The 21,405-nt window shown below is 38.7% G+C and overlaps 1 non-coding gene across 1 annotated transcript; it reads right to left on the bottom strand.

The window, feature by feature from the left end:
* Nucleotides 1-13,707: 13,707 nt before the first annotated feature.
* Nucleotides 13,708-13,873, bottom strand: LOC114505906. The gene has a single exon (XR_003685357.1). It is a non-coding gene; the product is annotated as a U1 spliceosomal RNA (small nuclear RNA).
* Between the last annotated feature and the right edge of the window lie 7,532 nt (nucleotides 13,874-21,405).

The raw sequence follows: 21,405 nt of genomic DNA, 5'->3' as shown, positions 1-21,405 counted from the left end.
ATTCCACTTAGCATAGTACTCTCCAGGTCTATCCATGCTGTCGCAAAGGGTACGATTTCCATTTTTTTTTTTTTTTTACTGCTGCATAGTAAATAGTGTGTAAATGCACCACAGCTTTTTTACCCACTCATCTACTGATGGGCATTTGGGCTGTTTCCAGATCTTGGCTATTGTAAATACTAGTAACACTGCAATGGACACAGGGTTGCATATATTCTTTCTAGTTAGTGTTTTGGAGTTCCTTAGATATATTCCCAGAAGTGGAATCTCTGGGTCATAAGGTAGTTCCATTTTTAATTTTTTGAGGTAACTCCATACTGCTTTCCACAGTGGCTGCACCAGTCTGCAATACCTGCCAAGAATGCATGCAAGTTCCCTTTTCTCCACATCCTCACCAACACTTGTTTGTTGATATATTGATGACAGCCATTCTGACATGTGTGAGGTGATGTATCATTGTGATTTTAATTTGCATTTCTCTGATGATTAGTGACATAGAACATCTTTTCATGTGTCTATTGGCCATCATGTACGTCCTCTTTGAAGAAGTGTCTATTCAGGTCCTTTGTTCATTTTTTAAGTGGATTGTTTGGTGTGTGTGTGTGCGTGTGTTGAGTTTTGTAAGTGCTTTATAAAATTTGGATATTAGCCCTTTATGAGATGTACTATTTGTGAATATGTTCTCCCATTCAGTGGGTTGTCTTTTCATTTTGTTGATGGTTTCTTTTGCTGTGCAAAAAATATTTTTTTCATGTAGTTCAATTTGTTTATTTTTTCTTGTTTCTTTTGGCCAAGGTGATATATCAGAAACAATATTGCTGCCAGAAATGTCCAAGATTTTACTGCCTATGTTTTTTCTAGGATCTTTATGGTTTTGAGTCTAACATTTAAGTCTTTAATCTATTTTGAATTTATTCTTGCATATGGTGTAACAAGGTGGTCTAATATCATTTTATTCCACATGTCTGTCCAATTTTCCCAACACCATTTACCGAATAGACTATTTTTACCCCATAGTATGTTCTTGCCTCTTTTTTCAAATATTAATTGACCATTTCTTGGCTCTCTGTTCTGTTCCATTGATCTATATGTCTGTTTTTATGTCAGTACCATGCTGTTTTGATTACTATGGCCTTATAGTATAGTTTGATCTTGGGTGGTATGATGCCCTCAGCTTTCTTCTTCTTTCTGAAGATTGCTGTGGTTATTCTGTGTCTTTTGTGATTCTGAATAAACGTTTGGAATATTGTTTTACTTCTGTGAAATATGCTTTTGATATCTTTTATTTATTTATTTATTTTCAGAGAGGGAAGGGAGGGAGATAGAGAGAGAGAGAAACATCAATGTGCGGTTGCTGGGGGTCATGGGCTGCAACCCAGGCATGTGCCCTGACTGGGAATCGAACCTGCGACACTTTGGTTCGCAGCCTGCACTCAATCCACTGAGCTATGCCAGCCAGGGCTACTTTTGATATCTTGATAAAAATTGGGTCGAATCTATAGATTGCTTTAGGTACTATGGACATTTTAATGATGTTAATTCTTCCTATCCATGAACACGATATATGCTTCCACTTATTTGTATCTTCTTCAGTTTCCTTAGTATCTTATAATTTTATGATTACAGATGTTTTATATTTTTGGATAAATTTATTCCAAGGTATTTTATTTTATTTTTGATGCAATTGTAAATGAGATTTTTTTTAGTTCCCCTTTCTGATAGTTTGTTACTGGTATATAAAAATGTAACTGATTTCTTGATTTGTTTTGTATCCTGTTTCTTTACTAAATTAGTTCATCAGTTATAGTAGTTTTTTTTAGAGAAATCTTTAGTAGGTTCCTCTATATACAGTATCTTGTCATCTACAAATGACAGTTTTACTTCTTTCTTTCCAATTTGGATGCTTTTTATTTCTTCTTCTTGTCCGATTGCTGTGGCTAGGACTTACAGTACTATGTTGAATAACAGTGGGCAAAGTAGAAATGCCTGTCTTGTTACCATTCCTAATGGCAATGCTTATAATTTTTTCCCATTCAGTATGATGTTGGCTGTGGGTTTGTCATATATGGTTTGTATTACATTGAGGTATATTCCCTCTATTCCCACTTTGCTGAGAGTTTTGCCATAAATGGGTGCTGAACGTTATCAAATGCCTTTTCTGTATCTATTGATATGATCTTGTGGTTTTTATCCTTTATTTTGTTGTAGATAGGTACAGATTCAATCTTGGTGCCTGTGCTGGCTCTGAGACCACTTGTCAAATGTCCCTGGGGTACCAAGTCTAGCTGCCACTGTCTGGGTGCTCACACACCTTTGTGAGAGAGTGGGGTTTCAAGGAGTGACCAGGGTGAGGCCAGCAGAGTTTATTAGGCCCAAACAGACCTATATTTGGCCATGTGAAGGGAGGGCTCTGCACTGGTCAGTCATACAGTGGAAAAAATGGCTCTTGTCTTAGAGCCACATAACTTAGTCTATGCCAGATTCTGCCTGGAGCTTGATCTCAGCAGGGTGGGGCCACCAGGAATTGGGATAATGGAGCTAGTTGATCTCCATTGAGGAGGAGGTGCTGGTCAAGCTTAGGGGATGGTGAGGGGTGTGACCCCTGCCACAGAGCCACATAACTCTTACTGTCCCAAATTCTGCCCAGACCTTGGCAGGGTGAAGCCATCAGGAGTTGTGGCGGGTGGGCCACCAGGAAGCCAGAGAGTGGAGCTAGCTGATCTCCTGTGGAGGAGATGCACCAGCAAGTTTAACAGGAAAGTGGTAGTAATGGCTCCTTCCCCCAAAGCTATACAACACTGTTTTCAGTTGGTTTTTCAAGTTGCTTGCTCCTGGGAGGAAGTAAGTGTAACATCTACCCACTCTGCCACTATCTTGGATCCTATGCTGTAACATTTTACTTTCTTTGTTGTCATTGGTGATCAGGAATGGGTTAGGCATAGGGATGGTGTTTACATAGTACACTTTCTATTATATCACGAACTCACAGGATACCATATGATGGCTAAGTTAGAGCAAAAAAGAACCCAGATTGTGAGTCAGGACTTTGTATGGATTCAACACTTGCTAGCTCTGTAACCTTGAACAAGTGTTAAATGAATCAATGCTCATTTTTATAGGTGAGTAATCTGAAGGCCAAAGATGTGAACTGACTTTCCCAAGGTCATTTACCAGTTCTTTTAAAATCAAATCAGGTGTTCTGTCAATTATATCATGCTGTTGTATTTGCAGAGATATTTGTTTACACTGAGGAAAGGGAAAGGAACTGTAAAAAAGCATTTATCAATTGCTTACAATGGAGTAAAAAAAAAACACAGTGCAAGTATTATCCAGTTTAATCTTTACAAGAATCCCATAGAATCAGTGTTGTGTTAATAAACCAACAGAATTGAGTTAGCTGAGGTTCTTAGAGCTGGCTCAAAGTCATAGAAGACATGTACAGGAGGCAACATTTAGATTTATACTTGAATCATTATGTACCTATTTACTCTGCCATCAATCATTGTGCTATATTCTTGATTCAATCCACTTTATTTTCTTTAACGTTTATTTATTTTAAATTGGCATTTTTTATTTTTTCATTGTTCTTCATATTTAAAGTTTCTCCTCTCTGTAAAATGTAAATTAATTTTGGCATCTTTTACCTTCTATAATTCTGTTCCTTAATTAAAAATACATCTTAAGTGGCATGTTTTTAAAAATCATAGAAAGTTATTTTGTTTGAACTTTCTGAAAAAACAAAAAACCTTAACTGAAAGGTACTTTTTATCCCTCTTGCTGGTCTGTATTCTATTTCTTTAGCCTTTATGTTTGACTTTGCAGAAAGAATCTAGCTCTGAGCAATGAAAAGGCAAAGCTTCCCTCTTAGGACCACTCCCCAGTGCCTTTACACCTTAGTACCAGAGAGTCATTCTGGCAGACCTCAAACACAGATTAACTCAATAATTATTTGGCAGGGAATTGGGCTATAAATTAACCTGTGAATCTTCTTTTAAAATCTAAACTGTCAACTGTATACATCATGAACATCCAGAAATATGACTTGTATTACATTCATTTCCTTAGTTTATGGAAGGAAAGATGAAATTCTAAATATCAGAGACCACCACTGGCATAGCTTCTGAATTTAATTAATTGCAATCCTGAAAGCACTTTATCAAATTTGGTGAAATACATAATGGCTTCTGACTCCACTTAAAGCAACTTACTAATAACAGCTCTTGGATAGTGTAAGTATAAAATGAAATACAAGAAAAGAAATTCACATTGCTGGGGAATTTATTAAAAAGAATACATGTTTAGAAAACAGATCTGATTTTGGTGAGCAAGTGGTGCAATCTTTTGAAACTCAGTTTCCTTATCTATCACATAGGATGACAATATCTGCCTTACAGGGTTTTAATTTGAATGAAAACATACTTTTTTAAAAAAAAAGATTAGATTTATTATGCACATATTAGTGTATAATAAATATTTCATAATTTCTAGAAAATAATATTACAAAGATGAGTTATAGTTGAAAATTCTTATTTTAAATATACTGACAGGAATCATGAAGTGAAATGTCTTCAGTGGCTGGGCAGGTCAAGTAAATGTTCCAATTCAGTTTTTAAAAAATGTTTTACTTATTTGATTTTAGGAAAATGGATGGAAGGGAGAACGTTGATCTGTGTCCTCTCACACACCACCAACCGGGGATCTGGCCTACAACCCAGGCATGTGCCCTAACTGGGAATCAAACTGGGGACTTTTCAGTTTTGGAGACAGCACTCAGTCTACTGAGCCATACCCATCAGGGCCCAATTCAGTTTTTAAGGGCCCAACTCACTGTACTAACTAAACAAACCTGTGTTTTTTTTCCCCATACCATTGACCACCAGATCAATATCCATGATATACAGAGATACTAGATAAAATTACTACTTCCCCTATACCTAAGCAGTCTTTTTCATAATACATTTATTAATTTTCTACATAATTAAATATGTAGTAAATCAGTTTCCAGTAACATGTCAGACTGTCACTAGAAACACATAGAAATATGAAATTAAATATATCAAAACATAAAGTTCATTATATAGGTAAATTTTTTTTTATCTTCAAGCATTTGAAAATAAGAGATCATTTTAAAGTTTGGCATTAAATGTGAGCTGATATTGAAGTGGCCCATAATGTTTTCAATGCTTCAAATATGATTTAGTAGGGAAATAGCTTTCTAGCACAAAGAGAAATGTCATATGACCCAAACTCTGCAGGAGGAGGAGAAACTAAAATTTACATAAAATGAAATGCCTTTAAGAACTGTCTCGTCTGACAAAATAGATGACAATACTTGAGAATACTGTGAGGAGGCTTGTCATCTGTCCAAATTCTTTGATATGGTTCAGTGTTCAGAATCTATCATTTTAATTCATCATACCACCAGATTGAAAGACTAAGAAGAAACAAATGTTGTTTTCTTTGTTTTACTTGTTTTTCTATTACACTTGTCCCAATTTTTCCCCCTTTGCCCTTCTCTGTCCAGCCTACCCCTGCCCTGCTCCCATAGTCAATTCCCACCCTGTAGTCTATGTCTTTGGGTTATTCATACTTGTTCTTTTTTGATTTTTTAAAATTATTTTATTGTTGTTCAGTTACAGTTGTCTGCATTTTCCCCCACCACTGTCCTCCAACCCCAGCCATTCCCACCTCCCCTCCTTGCTTCTACCTGCTATTGGTTTTGTTCATGTGTCCTTTATAGTAGTTCCTAAAAACCCTTCTCACTATTGTCCCGCCCCCCCCCCTCCTCTGGCTATTGTTAGATTGTTCTTATTTTCAATGTTTCTGGGTATATTTTGTTTGCTTTTTTCTTTTGTTGATTATGTTCCAGTTAAAGGTAAGGTCATATGGTATTTGTCCCTCACCACTTGGCTTATTTCACTTAGCATAATGCTTTCCAGTTCCATCATGCTGTCTCAAAGGGTAGGAGCTCCCTCTTTCTTTCTGCTGCATAGTATTCCATTGTGTAAGTGTAACACAGTTTTTTGATCCACTCATTTACTGATGGACACATAGGTTGCTTCCATCACTTGGCTATTAAAAATTGTGCTGCTATGAACATTGGGGTGCATAGGTTCTTTTGGATTGATGTTTCAGGGCTCTTAGGATATAATCCCAGCAGTGGAATTGCTGGGTCAAAAGGCAGTTCCATTTTTAGTTTTCTGAGGAAATTCCATACTGTTTTCCACAGTGGCTGCACCAGTCTGAATTCCCACCAAAAGTGCACTAGGATTCCCTTTTCTTCACATCCTCTCCAATACTGTTGATTTGTTTATGATGGCCATTCTGACTGATGTGAAGCGGTATCTCATTGTGGTTTTAATTTGCATCTCTCTGATGGCTAGTGATGCTGAGCATCTTTTCATATGTCTCTTTGTCTAGTCCTTTCCCTTTCTTTCTGTCATTATCCCCCTCTCCACTCCCTTCTGGTCACTTTCAGTTTGTTTCATGTTTCCATGCTTGTGGTTCTATTTTTGTTTTAGCTTGTGGTTCATTAGTTTACTTTGTTCATTAGATTCCTGTTATAGGTGAGACTATATGGTATTTGTCTTTCACCAACCGGCTTACTTCACTTAGCATAATATTCTCCATTTCCACCCATGTTGTCAGAAAGAAAAAAGTGTTATAATTTCAAGATATATAGAAAACATATCTGATCAAACATAATGCCCATTCATAATTTTTTAAAAAGCTCCCAATACACTACAAATAAACTCTGTTAACTCAGTAAAGGGGATCTAGCAAAAAATTCTATTCAACATTGTAATGGAGGGCCTAACCATTGCAATAAGAGAAGAAAAAGTTTTTAAAATGTAAGGGAGAAGAAAGAATAAAAAGGAAGAAATCCAATTGTCTTTATTCACACATGATAGAATTATCTACACAGAAATTTCAGTGACCTCTACCAACTATTAGAATCAAGAAAGTAACAGTTTTAAGGTAAACAATTAATGTGGAATAATTTATTATAACTCTCCTGTATACTGAATAGCATCAGCCAATTTGAAACTGTCATTACAAAGGAAAATTTTTTATTTTAAATAACAAAAAAAATTATAACCACCTAGTAGTAAATTTAACAACAGTTGTGAAAGACTTTGTGGAGGCTGTGAAGACTTCAAATATTATTGAAGGTGATGTATAAAGGTTCTCCAAAGAAACAGAAGTAATGAGATACATACAGAAAGAGATTTACTATGAGGGATTGGCTTATGCATTTATAGTGGCTAAGTCCCAGTATCTGCAGTCTGCAAGATGGAGGCTCAGAAAAGCTGGTGGTATAGTTCTAGCTCAAATCTAAAGGCCTGAGAAGCAGGGCAGGCAATAGTGTAAGTTTCAGTAAGAATTGAAAATCTCAAGAACCAGGCACACTAATGTCTGAGAGCAAGAGAAAAAAGATGGATGTCTGAGCTGAAGCAGAGAGTGAATTTATCTTTCCTTAATCTTTTTGTTCTATTTAGACACTCAAGGAATTGCATGAGGCCCATCCATAATAGTGTGGCCCATCTTCTTTACTCAGTCTACTAATTGAAATGCTAATCTTGGACTTCTGACCAAGATGGAGGTGTAGGAAGATATATTTTGCCTCCTCACACAACCAAAAGAAGGACAACAATTTTAAAACAAAAAATAATCAGAACTACCAGAAAATTGACCTGTATGAAAATCTGATAACCAAGGAGTTAAAGAAGAAACATTCAATCAGACCAGTAGGAGGGGTGGAGATGGGCACCTGGGGTGGAGAGAACTTGCAGAAAAGTGGAGGCTGGAGGACTGGGGAAAGGTGAGGCTGCAAGTGGTGGGCTGGGTGGTCCCACATATGCATGTGGACAAACCAGGAGGAATAACTGGGGAGCAAGAGAGACAACACAAACCAGGGGTCCAACTCAGGAGGCTAAATCCTCAAAACCTCTGGTTGTAAAAACCTATGGGGGTTGCAGTGGCAGGAGAAATACCCAGTCTCACATAAGAGTTCATTGGAGAGACCCACAGGATCCTAAAATGTACACAAACCCACCCACCCCAGAATCAGCACAGAAGGGCCCAATTTGCTTGTGGGTAGTGGGGGATGTGACTGAAAGCCAGACAAGAGCTGAGCAAGCAGCATTGTTCCCTCTCATACAGGAGCTACAACACAGTGACATGGGTTGTCCTGCCCTGGGGAATACCTAAGGCTCCACCCCTCACTACATAACAAGCAAGCTGAGACAAAAAAAAATATGGCCCAAATGAAAGAACAGATCAAAGCTTCCAAAAAGAGAACTAAGTGACAAAGAGATAGCCAACCTATCAGATGCAGAGTTCAAAACACTGGTAATCAGGTTGCTCACAGAAATGGTTAAGTATGGTCTCACAGTAGAGGAAGAAGTTAAGGCTATGCAAAGTGAAATAAAGCAAAATGTAAAAGGAACCAACAGTGACAGGAAGGAAACCAGGACTCAGATCGACGATTTGGAACAAAAGGAAGAAATAAGCATCCAAACAGAATGGAATCAAGACACACAAATGCAAAAAAAAATGAGAGAGGCTTAGGAACCTCTGGGACAGCTTTAAATACTCCAACACCTGAATCATAGGGGCACCAGAAAGAGAAGAGGAGGAACAAGAAATTGAAAACTTATTTGAAAAAAAATATTGAAGGAAAACTTCCCTAATATGGCAAAGGGAATAGACTTCCAGGAAGTCCAGGAAGCTCACCGAGTCCCAAAGAAATTGGACCCAAGGAAGCTTACACCAAGGCACATCATAATTACATTACCCAAGATGAAAGATGATGAAAGAATCTTAAAAGCAGGAAAAAGAAAGGAGACAGTTACCTACAAAGGAGTTCCCATAAGACTATCAGCTGATTTCTCAAAAGAAACCTTGCAGGCAAGAAGGGGCTGCAAAGAAGTATTCTAAGTCATGAAATGGAAGGACCTACATCCAAGATTACTCTATCCAGCAAAGCTCTCATTTAGAATGGAGGGGGACAGATAAAGTGTTTCCCAGATAAGATTAAGTTCAAGGAGTTCATCATCACCAAGCCCTCATTATATGAAATGTTAAAGGGACTTATCTAAGAAAAATATCATAAAAAATATGAACAGTGAAATTACAACAAACTCACAACTATGAACTACTGAATCTAAAAAAAAAACCCCTAAGCAAACAACTAGAACAGGAACAGAATCACAGAAATGGGGATCATATGGAGGGCTATTAGCAGGGAGGGTGCAGGGAGAGGGTGGGGGAAAAGATACAGGGAATAAGAAGCATAAATGGTAGGTAGAAAATAAGAAGGGAGGTTAAAATAGTATGGGAAATGGAGAAGCCAAAGATCTTATATGTATGACCCTTGGACATGAACTAATGTGGGGGAATGCTGGTGGGAGGGGGGTTCAGGAAGGAAGGGAAAGAAGCAGAGAACAAATGGGACAACTATAGGACAACAAATGGGGTATGCTATTGATAATAGCATAATCAATAAAATACATTTAAAAAATAAAAATAAAAATATGATAGCAACCAAAAAAGAAAGAAAGAAACAAAGAATGAAAGAAATGCTAATCTCTTCCAGAGATGCCCTTTGCAGATACACCCAGAAATAATGTTTGACCAGCTATCTCGGCAACCCTTAGCCCAGTCAAGTTGACACATAAAATGAATCATTACAGGTCATGAAATAAGACTTTATTGTAACAGTTAAGGATTGTGTTCAGGTGTTCATGACAGGAAACATTAAGAGTGGAGTAATTCCGACTTCCGGCAAGATGGAGGCAAAGGTGGATGCACCGTACCTCCACGCACAACCAAGATTGGAACAACAACAATTTAGAGGCAGAATAACACCCAGAACTGAGAGAGAATTTATCTGAATGGAAGTCGGACAGCCAAGAAGTTGAAATAGACCTGTTCATCCAGACCGGTAGGAGGGGCGGAGACGAGCAGCCAGGCGCGGGGTTGCAGGGCGGAGAACAGGGTGCATAAGGCAACCAGGAGCGTGTAAGGCATCTGGGGCGCACAAGATTGTGGGTGGACCCTGAGTACGCAACGGCAGCTGGCAGACCCAGTGAGGTGGCGATTGTGGAGCAGGGCAGAGCACACAACCCAGGATCCCAGAGAAGGGACTGAGATCCCACAGAGAACGGAGCTACCACCATTGATCCCTCTCGACCTCACCCTCACATACAACATCACAATCTAGCAACTGGGGTGCCCAGCCCTGGTGAACACCTAAGGCTCCGCCCCTCACTGTAATAGGAGTGACCAGACCAAAAAAGAGAGAGAGAGAGAGAGAGAGAGAGAGAGAGAGAGATGGCTCAAACAGAAGCACAAATCAGTGCCTCAGAACTCATCCTTTTGAGTGATTAAGAGATAGCTAACCTATCAGATGCCCAGTTCAAAACACTGGTGATCAGGAAGCTCACAGAATTGGTTGATTTTGGTCACAAATTAGATGAACAAATGCAGGTTACCATAAGAGAAATGAAGAAAAATGCACAGGGAACCAACAGTGATGGGAAGGAAACTGGGACTCAAAACAATAGAATGGACCAGAAGGAAGAAAGAAACAACCATACAGGAAAGAATGGAGAAATAAGAGTTCAAAAAAATGAGGAGAAACTTAGGAACCTCCAGGACACCTTTAAACATTCCAACATCCAAATTATAGGGGTACCAGAAGGGGAAGAGGTAAAGCAACACATTGAAAACGTATTTGAACAAATAATAAAGGAGAACTTCCCCATTCTGGCAAAGGAAATAGACTTCCAGGAAGTCCAGGAAGCTTAGAGAGTCCCAAAGAAGTTGGACCCAAGAAGAAACACACCAAGGCACATCATAATTACATTAGCCAAGGTAAAAATGAAGGAGAGAATCCTAGAAGCAGCAAGAGATAAGGGGACAGTCACCTACAAAGGAGTTCCCATCAGACTGTCAGCTGATTTCTCCAAAGAGACCTTACAGGCAAGAAGGGGCTGGAAAGAAATATTCCAAGTCATGAAAGACAAGGACCTATATCCCAGATTACTCTATCCAGCAAAGCTTTCATTTAGAATGGAAGGGCCAATAAAGTGCTTCTCAGATAAGGTCAAGTTAAAGGAGTTCATTATCACCAAGTCCTTATTTTATGAAATGTTAAAGGGACTTATCTAAGAAAAGAAGATTTAAAAAAACATGTATAGTAAAAGGACAGCAAACTCACAATTATTAACAACCACACCTAAAGCAAAACCAAAAGAAACTAAGCAAACAACTAGAACAGGAGCAGAACCATGGAAATGGAGATCACATGGAGGGTTATCAACAGGAGAGTGGGAGGAAGAGAGAGGGGGAAAAGGTACAGAGAATAAGTAGCATAGATTGTAGGTAGGAAATAGACAGCGGGGCAGTAAGAGTAGTATGAGAAATGTAGAAGCTGAAGAACTTATAAATATGACACATGGACATGAACTAAAGGGGGGGAAGTGGGTGGGAGAGGGTGTACAGGGTGGAGGGGAGTGAAGGGGGGAATGGGACAACTGTAATAGCATAAGCAATAAAATATATTTAAAAAAAGAGTGGAGTAATTTAGAAAACAAAATATTTTACTTGTCTCATGTAAAATGAACCCTGGAGGAGGTTGATTAGGGCTGGTACAGAGACTACATATTGCTACCAGGGACCTAAGGTTCCTTGAGCTTTCCACTCTGCCATTTCCCACATGACTTTTTATCATCTTCATAACCAAAGGATAGCTGCTCAGTGTCCAGCATAGTAAAAGTATTACAAACTTGAAGAAAGGGAAGGATGAAGAGTACAAACAATTGGTGCCAGTAAAGTCTGCCTCTTTTTAAAGAACTTCCTTGTTGAGTCATGTCTAGCAACTTGCACTTATATTTTATTGATCAGAAATATGTCACGTGGACTTCCCTACGTCCAAGAAGGAAGGAATAAATAAATAAATAAATAAATAAATAAACCCGTCTTTAAATAAATAGTGGTCTCATCTGGATGAATTTAGGGAGTGAGATATTAGGATTAGATGCAAATATAAAAGGTATTTAAACTGAATTTTAATGTTTTATTTCTTTTTTTTTAGCAATTAAAAAAAAACTTCATTTATTTATTTATTTTTAGAGAGAGGAGAAGAGAAGGAGAAAGAGAGAGAGAGAAACATCAATGTATGGTTGCCTCCCATATGCCCCCAACTGGGGACCTGGCCTGCAACCCAGGCATGTGCCCTGACTGGGAATCGAACCTGCAACATTTCAGTTAGCAGGCTGGCACTCAATTCACTGAGTCACACCAGCCAGGAGGTAATGTTTTATTTCTCAAAAAATCTGAGGCAAACTCCTACAACTCCACAACAAGTCTAACAATCCAATTTTTAAAAATGACCGAAGTACTTGAATACTCATTTCTCCAAAGATATACACATGGATAATAAAGGTGTGAAAAGATGCTTAATATCATTAGTTATTAGGGAAATACAAATCATAACCTCTTCATCCTTAGTAGAATGATTATAATTAAAAAGTGTTGGCAAGGATATAGAGAAATTAGAACCTTTGTACATTGCTGGTGGGAATGTATAATAGAGTGGCTGTCATGGAAAAACAGGTTGGTGGTTCTTCAAAAAGTTAAACACAGAATTGTTGGGGGAAAGTGGTGGTGTGAAAATGGATACAAATGTACTTGAACAACAATGAAAAATAGATTTAAAAGAAGAATTATTATGTGACCCAGAAATGCTACTTGTAACTGAAAACAGGGACTCAAACAGATATGTGTCACTATGTTCATTGCAGCATTATTCACAGTAGCCAAAAGGTGGAAATAACTCAAGGGTTCATTAACAAACGACTGGATAAACAAAATGTAGTATATACATACAGTAGAATATTAGTCATAAAAAGAAATTAAATTCTGATGGTTGAAACTTAAATGCATTAATCTAAATGAAAGAAGCCAGACATAAAAAAGCAAATATGGTGTGGTATTTCCCCTTCTATGAAGTATCTATAATAGGTCATAGACACAATAAGTAGATTAGAGGATATCAGGGGCTTATAGATGGAGAATGAAGAGTTACTACTTAGTGAGTATAGAGTTTCTGTTTGGGATGATGAAAGTACTAGAAATACAGAGTAATGATAGTTGCATATTAATTACATTATAAATGTAATGAATGCCATTGAATTGTACACTTATAATTAGTTACAGTGGCAAATTTTATGTATGTGTATTTTACCACAATATATTTTTAATCTGAGGGAAATGTGGCTAAATATTAACATTTTTATAATTAGATGCTACATACTTGGATTCTATATTATTATTTGTATTTTCTTTATTTTTTTATGATAGCCACTCATTGTGGTTTTTATTTTGGTTAGTGGCATTGAGCATCTTTTCACAGCTTTAGTGGTTATGTATATGTCCCCTTTGGAGAGACTGTCCACTCACTTTTTTGGTGTTCAGTTTTGTAAGACTCATAAGTGGAGAACAAATGATGGTTAGTTGGGGGGTGCCGGGGGCTGGGAATAGTGGTAGCAGGGTAATGTTGGAAAGAAAAAAAAATGGGTAGAAGAAGGAAAGAAAAGAAAAGAAAAAGGAACTCCTAAGGCAGCACATCTCCAGAGTAGTGAATGGCCCCACAACACTGTTCCTGGGAAGCTTGGTAGGCCTGACATTAAAACTCAAAACCAGGGGAGAACGTGAATGCAGTCCCCCACTACCACAAATCATGCAGTCAAGTTTTCCACATTTGGGGAAATTGCCAGGGTCAGCACATCTGGAGTGCAATGGATAAAAGCCTTGCCTTGGGAAAACCACCTTTGTAATCATGGTATCTCCCCTGACAGGTAAGTATGCATTTTCTTTATTCTTAAAATACTTCAAAATATAGTATATCAATGGTGGATTTGTTACAGAAGACAAGGTGGGGACAAGGGCAATATACTATTACTGAAAGGAACCCCCAGGTCTGTTATGTCTGCTGCCTATAGGAAAGACATCTCTCAATGCCAGAGATTCATGAAAAGGAAAGGAAATGTTTACTTAATGCTATACAGACTTCAAGTAGTGACCTAATGTCTTCATCAAAATTCCAAAGTCCCTTAAAACACCCACAAACACACATAGTCCTTCCTTCCCCCCTTTGCCCAGTCCAGAGTACCGTATCTTAGGAAAAGAAATAGAAGTCTGTGGCTCAGGCAGCCCCCAGTTCTTCCCAGTAATCCATCTCAGCCAGTAGGCCTCCCTCGGTTCCCGGCACCATCAGTTGTGTCACCAGAATCTCTGCTAAAGCTGGGTGGTGGTTCCCCCTTCTAAAGCTGCGGGGGTCCCCACTCTGGCAAAGCTGCGTGGCTCTCCCCTCTATTGCCACAGCTTCATGGTTCTCTCTCTGCAATGGCTGTGAGGAGGGGGGTCGCCACTCGGCTTTGGCCGAGTGGCAGTTCTCTGCTAAGGCTGCATGGTGATTCTCTCTCACAAGGTTACAGGAGTCCCCACTCCGCTAAAGACCTAGTGGTTCTCTCCTGCACTGGTTGTAGTCCTCTCTCCCAATGGCTGCCAGGTCTCGGTTTAAATCCCCGCACCAATCTTCCTCTGCAGCCCCATTTCCAACTCCTCCCACAATTGGCTACACTTGCCAGCACTCTCATATCCTTCCAGCTGTACTGGGCTGCCATCGTGAGTCTGGGCAGGCGTGGCCCCATGTCGTGGAGCCAGTTTTCTCCAAGCTCCCACGCAGCCGCTATAACTGGGGGGACCTTCCCCCAAGTTACATCTGGGTGGGGAACTTACTTCCATCCCCCTGGCTCAGAGCATGGCCACAGCTATTTAACATATCTATGTAACCAGTTAAAGGTCATAGATATGTTAAATGACCACACCAGAGGTTAGCTGCAAAGCTGTTGCTATGCAAAACAGCTCTCAATGGCCCTGCCTCATGTGTTTCTTCCCCCAACTCACACCTGAAGGGGGAAGGGTGAGGACATCTTATATGTCTTTCTAATATTTCCTGGACACCCTGAGTTCTGGGCCTCATCCCAAATCTCTATTTGGAGTCCCCCTCTTGTCTGCACCCTGTAACAGATTTATTCAGAAGAAAATAGAAATATGCTACTTGAAAAAGAAAAAAATGACTTGGAAAATGTAAGGTATCAAGATATAGGGACTTTATTAATTTACTTATCAATGTTATTAAATATAAAATAAATTAAAACAACCCAAATCCACTCAAATGATTTGGAGGCTGAAACAATGCCTTCTTGTATGAGTACAAAACTTTTAAATTCATTTGACTGTTGAGCAGACAAAGTGTCATACACCTTGACAATCTCAGCAGTTTGGGGAGAAAGCTGCATTTAAATTTTAAAAGGCAAGCAAAACAGACCTACCGCATTTGCACTGTTCCCATTAGAATTGTAGGCTATGAATCAGCAGGAAAGAGTGCTATACTGGCTACTTCCAAGTCTATGCCTAATTGTGTGAAAATTTGTATTTTATGTCGTATCCACATAGTCTACAGTAAGGAGACCTTTTTCGGCATGAATTTTGTAAGAGGAACTTAGCTAGTGGTTCATTTTCAACTGTTTGATGTTCTTAAAAACAATTGAGGCTTATGTTTCTATGGTACAAAAAAGAACGACTTGGAAATAGTTTTAAGTTTGCCATGTGAATAGGAAAAAATTTGAATCACATGACGGAACTGAACTTGTTACAGGGTGCAGCCAAGAGGGGGGCCCCAAATAGGGATTTGGAATGGGGTCCAGAACTCAAGGTGTCTAAGAAATATTAGGATGTCCTCACCCTTCCCCCACAGGTGTGAGCTAGGGGAAGGGACACATGGAGCAGGGCCATTGAGCTGTTTTGTATAGCAACGGCTCTTCAGCTAACCTCTGGAATGGTCAATTAACATATCTATAACCTTTAACTGGTTACATAGATATGTTAAATAGCTGTGGCCATGCTCTGAGCCAGGGGGATGGAAGGAACTTCCCCCCAAGATGTCACTGGGAGGCTACGCCCCCTATTTACAGCGCCTTTGTGAGAGCTTGGAGCAGATTGGCTCCATGACATGGGGCCATGCCTGCCCAGACTCACGATGGCAACCCAGTACAGCTGGAAGGATATGAGAATGCTGGCAAGTGTAGCCAATTGTGGGAGGAGTCGGAAATGGGGCTGCAGAGGAAGATTGGCTCAGGGATTTAAACCCAGATGCGGCAGCCATTGGGGAGCCATGAGGTTTTGCCAGAGTGAGGACCTCTGCAGCCATGTGAGGGAGGACCACAACCATAGCCAGTAGAGAGAGGACCACGCGGCCATGGCAGTGCGGAGAGGACCATGCGGCTGTGGCAGTGCAGAGAGAGAACATGCGGCTGTGGCAATAGAGAGAGATCCATGCAGCTTTGCCAGAGTGGAGGCCCCTGTAGCTCTGGTAGAAGAGGACCACACAGCTTTGGGGTGCTCCCTTTGGCCACATGGCCTGGGAAGCAGGATAGACTTTACCTGGAAAAAGGGTGAAAGAACTTGTGCCAGTAGGCCATGAGAAGGTGCCACAGGGCTTTGGATTAATTGGAGATCCCGCCTGGACAGTGACACAGCTGACGGTGTCAGGAGCCTGGATCCTGGACGGATGTTCGCTTCTTTTCCTGAGTCATGGTACCCTGAATTAGGGCAGGGGGAGAAGGAAGCACTGTGGGCATCTGAGGGTATCCTAAAGGACTTTGATATTTTAATGAAGACATTAGGTCACTACTTTAAGTCTGTATGGCATCAAATAAACATTTCTTTTCCTTTTCACAAATCTCTGGCATTGAGAGATGTCTTTCCTATAAGGCGGCAGACGTAATGAACCTGGGGGCTTCCTTTTGGTTATAGTATATATTGCCCTTGGCCCCATGTGTTCTGTAACAGTTTTTGGCATCCCTTAGTGGGCCAATAATTGGCCCCCCCACTGTTCGGTAACAAACTCAGACTGTGTCCCTATCATTTATGAACTGGAGAATGTTGATCCAGTTGCTTATTTTATCTAGGTCTCCATCTCATAAATATAAAAAAGACTGGTTTGACACCAGATCATCTCTGGGAATCAAGCATTCTATACTAACAAGGCTTTTTCTTATTTTATAAAGTAAAATAGAACTGATTTCAAAATCTTGAAGTAAAAGCCAATTTAAAAGAGAGTTTTCCATGGGACAATGCCAGTTACGTCAAATAATTGTTTTTTTCTTTTTAGTTCAGATACATTTAAATTGCAGAATGAACACAATTAAGAGAAAGGTCAAGTTGTATGCAAGTTCAGATGAATAAATACTCTTTATGGTTCTGAATATCATGTGCATGGTTTCAGTTTTCAAAACCAAACATCCTATTGGTTCCTTGTTCCATTGCAAAGCTGTTTTATATACACCAGGAAAGTATGAGTAATGTTTTGTTTTGTTTGATTTTGAGCTTTTGTTCTTATAAAGACAAGTAAATATTTGTCCCTGAAAAGTAATAAGCAGAAATAAGCCAAGTAGATAGCCATTATTCTAGAGCAGCTCTGTCTAATAGAAAGATAATGTGAACCACATATGCAATTTTAAATTTCCTAGTAGCCACATGAAAAATTAAAAAAGAATGCATGAAATTAATTTCAATGATGTATGTTTAAAAACACAATATGTCCAAGACATTACTATTACAACTCATAATCAATATTTGTTCAGGTGGCTGGGGATGCGGGCTGTGAAAGAATTAACAAAGAGAAGAAATTGCAGAGAGTGTAATTTTTATTTTACCTTCCCAGGGGAAAGAAAGGGCTGGGTCCAGAGAAATGCACCAGCCCTGGGTGGTTAGGGCTTTGGGCTTTTATCAGGTAATGGGTTGGTTGTAGAACAGGATGTTTTAGTTAGGCTGCAACTTGTTTTTGGCAAAGAGGGCCTGAAAAGGGGGTTTTTGTCCTATTAAACATTACAAAAACATATTCTTTTTTCTGACTTGGTCTTTGAGGTCTGTTGTGCAATTTATACTTAAGAATACATTTTAACATGGATTAGCTACATTTTAAGAGCTTGTGGACCATATCAGATACTGCAGGTATAGAGAAAGGTTGTGATATGACTTTAAAAATAATTTAGTAAAAGCTACCTGGAGCCTTGACATACCAAACAGGTCACTAGTAGGGAAGTGTACTGATTTTCCTACAGAGTGCTGGCCAACTGATGGAGGAAAGATTTTTAGTCAAGCTCCTGCTCCCCAAGATCCAAATGTTATGGAGATGTCTCGGGTTGCACAAAAAGTAATTGTAATGTGGAGTACTTTTACACAGGGTGTGTGGTGGGGGGAAATCAGAGACAACTGTACTTGAACAACAGTTTTTAAAAGAGGAATAAAAGAATAATAAATTTTGCCACAAGTGATTTTATTGCAAATTTCAAGCGAACTCAGTCCAGTGAACTTGATTAGTTGATTATTTCAGCACAGTGCCACAATATCTGTAAGAGGCTGTTGGCAGAGGATAGAACATGATTCGTCATTCTCTTCCTATTTGCTGGGGTGTTTCCTAGGTTAGATGTGTGTGATTGGAACAACTGTACTTCAGGCATGCATTGCACATTTGTGCACGGTCTTTCATTAACTCTGAGGTGGCCCTTAAGGGTCTCTCAGCTTCCCTAGATTAAAAAAAAAGAAGTTTGAGAAACCCCAGCAGGTACCAGAGAGTCCTTTGCCTTTTATTTCTTAGTGGAAACCCTCAGGCCATTACTTAAGTTTTCCTCTCTTAAAATTTATATATACATATATAATAAGAATAATGATGATAATGTTATCCTCTGCTTGTATTTTATTTTTAAATTTGAAATCCCTTTTACATGTATTGTTTATTTTTATTTCTACAAACTTTCTACAATTTAAAGAAAGCAATCCATCCCTACTCCCTTAAGACCTTGGACCTTGAGAAAATCAGATCAGGTCCCTAAACCTCACTCTACTTATCTTGTAATATGAATAATGCCACTTGTCTCATACAGGTTTGAGTTACAGTAAGATAGCATATTTCAAGTACATTGCATGTTGTATGTGTTCATTGCCTGTTTCCCTCATCAACTGACATCTAGATTAAGAATTTAGCAAACTATATGATCACTTTTAGACATGTTACAATCATAGTACCTAAAGTAAATATTTTGGCATATAAAATCATTGACTCATAGAACTAGGAGGATCTGAGATTCAATTCAGTAACATTCTTTGAGGAGCCACAACATGTCAGGCACTGCAACAGGCACAGATGATCTAATCCATACTACAAGAGGCAGAGGCTGAGGTGGCAAGTGATTTGTTCAAGGTCACATGGTAAATACATGACAGTGGCACAAAGATAGTGGGTTTCTTATAAGTGCAGGCACTTTTCATGACCCTACTTTCATCTCTTCTTTCCCTAACTGTTAACAATTTTTGTTTAGCTTGTGAGTCCACAAAAACAGCATAATGGAGTCAGGCTGGACAGTACATGAGTCCGGAATACTGACAGCAGTAGTTAGAGTTGACATCCCAGGCTCAAGGGAGGAAGCAAAAACACTGCATTCTTTTATGGTTTATGACAGTATCTCATGTTCACAATGATGGCCCTGGGTCTTGTGAAAAAATAGATTTAAACACATTTAAAAAACCTTCTAAGTCAGAAAGATTTTCATCAAAATGGTTAAAATAACATGACATTGGAAAGGATATTAAACAACATCTAGCCAGGTTGTTTTCAACTGCTGTGTTTACAGAAGTGCCTGGGGTAGGGATCACTGACTACAATTTCCATATAAGGCATTGTTTGACCAAAGAATTTAAATATACATACACACAATATATGTGTGCCTATATGTCATATATATTGTGTACAGTATGTGTATGTATATATGTGTGTGTATATGTGAGGTCTTCTGGAATGTATCTAGCCCTATAAATATGAAAAATAAAGACATTTATTGAAGAAGATACAAGATAAAAGAAACATATGTAGGACAATGACACTTCAGACTCCTTCAAAGTAGGCACCTTGGGACCTCACAGAGTTCTCCCAACCAGTGGCACTGCCACCATGGGCCCCACCATATTCTCCTGAATCTCATCGATGGTCTGAAATTGCTTCCCTTTCCATTTTAGTTTTGGGAAAAGCCAGAAGTCGCAGGCCACCAAATCTGGGATTTAGGGGGTGCTGAGTCACCTGGGTGATTTGCTCTTTTGCCAGAAAATGTAAAAGTTACTTTTTGTAGATGACATGATTCTGCACATAGAAAATCCTAAAGATTTCACCAAAAAACTATTAGAAACAATAAATATAGTAAAGTTGCAGGATATAAAATCAATGTACAAAATTCACTGCTTTCTTATATACTAAAAATAAAGCTTCAGAAAAATAAATGAAAATAATAATTCCTTTTGCTATTTCAACCCAAAGAATAAAATACCAAAGAATAAACTTAAAGAATGTGAAGGACTATATACTGAAAACTACAAAGTATTATTAAAAGAGATAGAAACACACACAGTGAAATGGAAAGATACAGGGTCTGGCACAAATAACACCCTTTTTAATTACAAAATCTTTTATTACAAAATTGTAAGCATGTAACTCTGTAACATAGCAATATCATTCTCCACCACACCATGGGACATTTTACGTGAAATGTTCAAATTAAAACTATAAATTATTACACATCCATGTTATTACCCTACCAAGCACACTCAAGCAGGCCGTACTTCTGCTGGACACTTTTGTATTCATGAATTGGAAGAATCAACATAGAAAATTGCTATATTACTCAAAGCAATATACAGATTTAATTCAGTCTTCATCAAAGTCTCAATGTCATTTTTTAAAGAAATAGAACAAAAAGTCACCATATTTGTATGGAACCTCAAAAGATCTGAAATAGCCAAAGCAATTCTAAGAAAAAAGAGCAAAGCCAGAGGTATCACATTATCAGACTTCAAATTATACTTACAGAGCTATGATAATCAAAACAGCATGGCAGTGACAGAAAAACAGACCAGTGGATAAGAATTGAGAGCCCAGAAATAAACCCACATGTATATGGACAAATAATTTTTCACAAAGGAACCACAAACACAATGGAGAAAGGGAAGGGTCTTCAATAAATGGTGCTGGGAAAATTGAAAAGCTACGTGCAAAAGAATGAAAGTAGACTAGAGTTTGTCCCCATGTACAATAATTAATTTAAAGTGGATCAAAGACTTAGATATAAGACCTGACACAATAAATTATTTACAAGGAAACATAAGTACTAAACTTATGTACCTTGGTCATGGAGAATATTTTAAGTATTTGACCCCAAAAGCAACAGAAGCAAAGGCAAAAATAAATGAGTGGGATTATGTCAAACTGAAAAACTTCTGCAT

Source organism: Phyllostomus discolor, chromosome X, assembly GCF_004126475.2.
Source record: "Phyllostomus discolor isolate MPI-MPIP mPhyDis1 chromosome X, mPhyDis1.pri.v3, whole genome shotgun sequence".
Taxonomy (NCBI): Eukaryota; Metazoa; Chordata; class Mammalia; order Chiroptera; family Phyllostomidae; genus Phyllostomus; species Phyllostomus discolor.
Note: the sequence above shows the minus strand (reverse complement) of the source record. Positions and strands in the feature narration are given on the sequence as shown.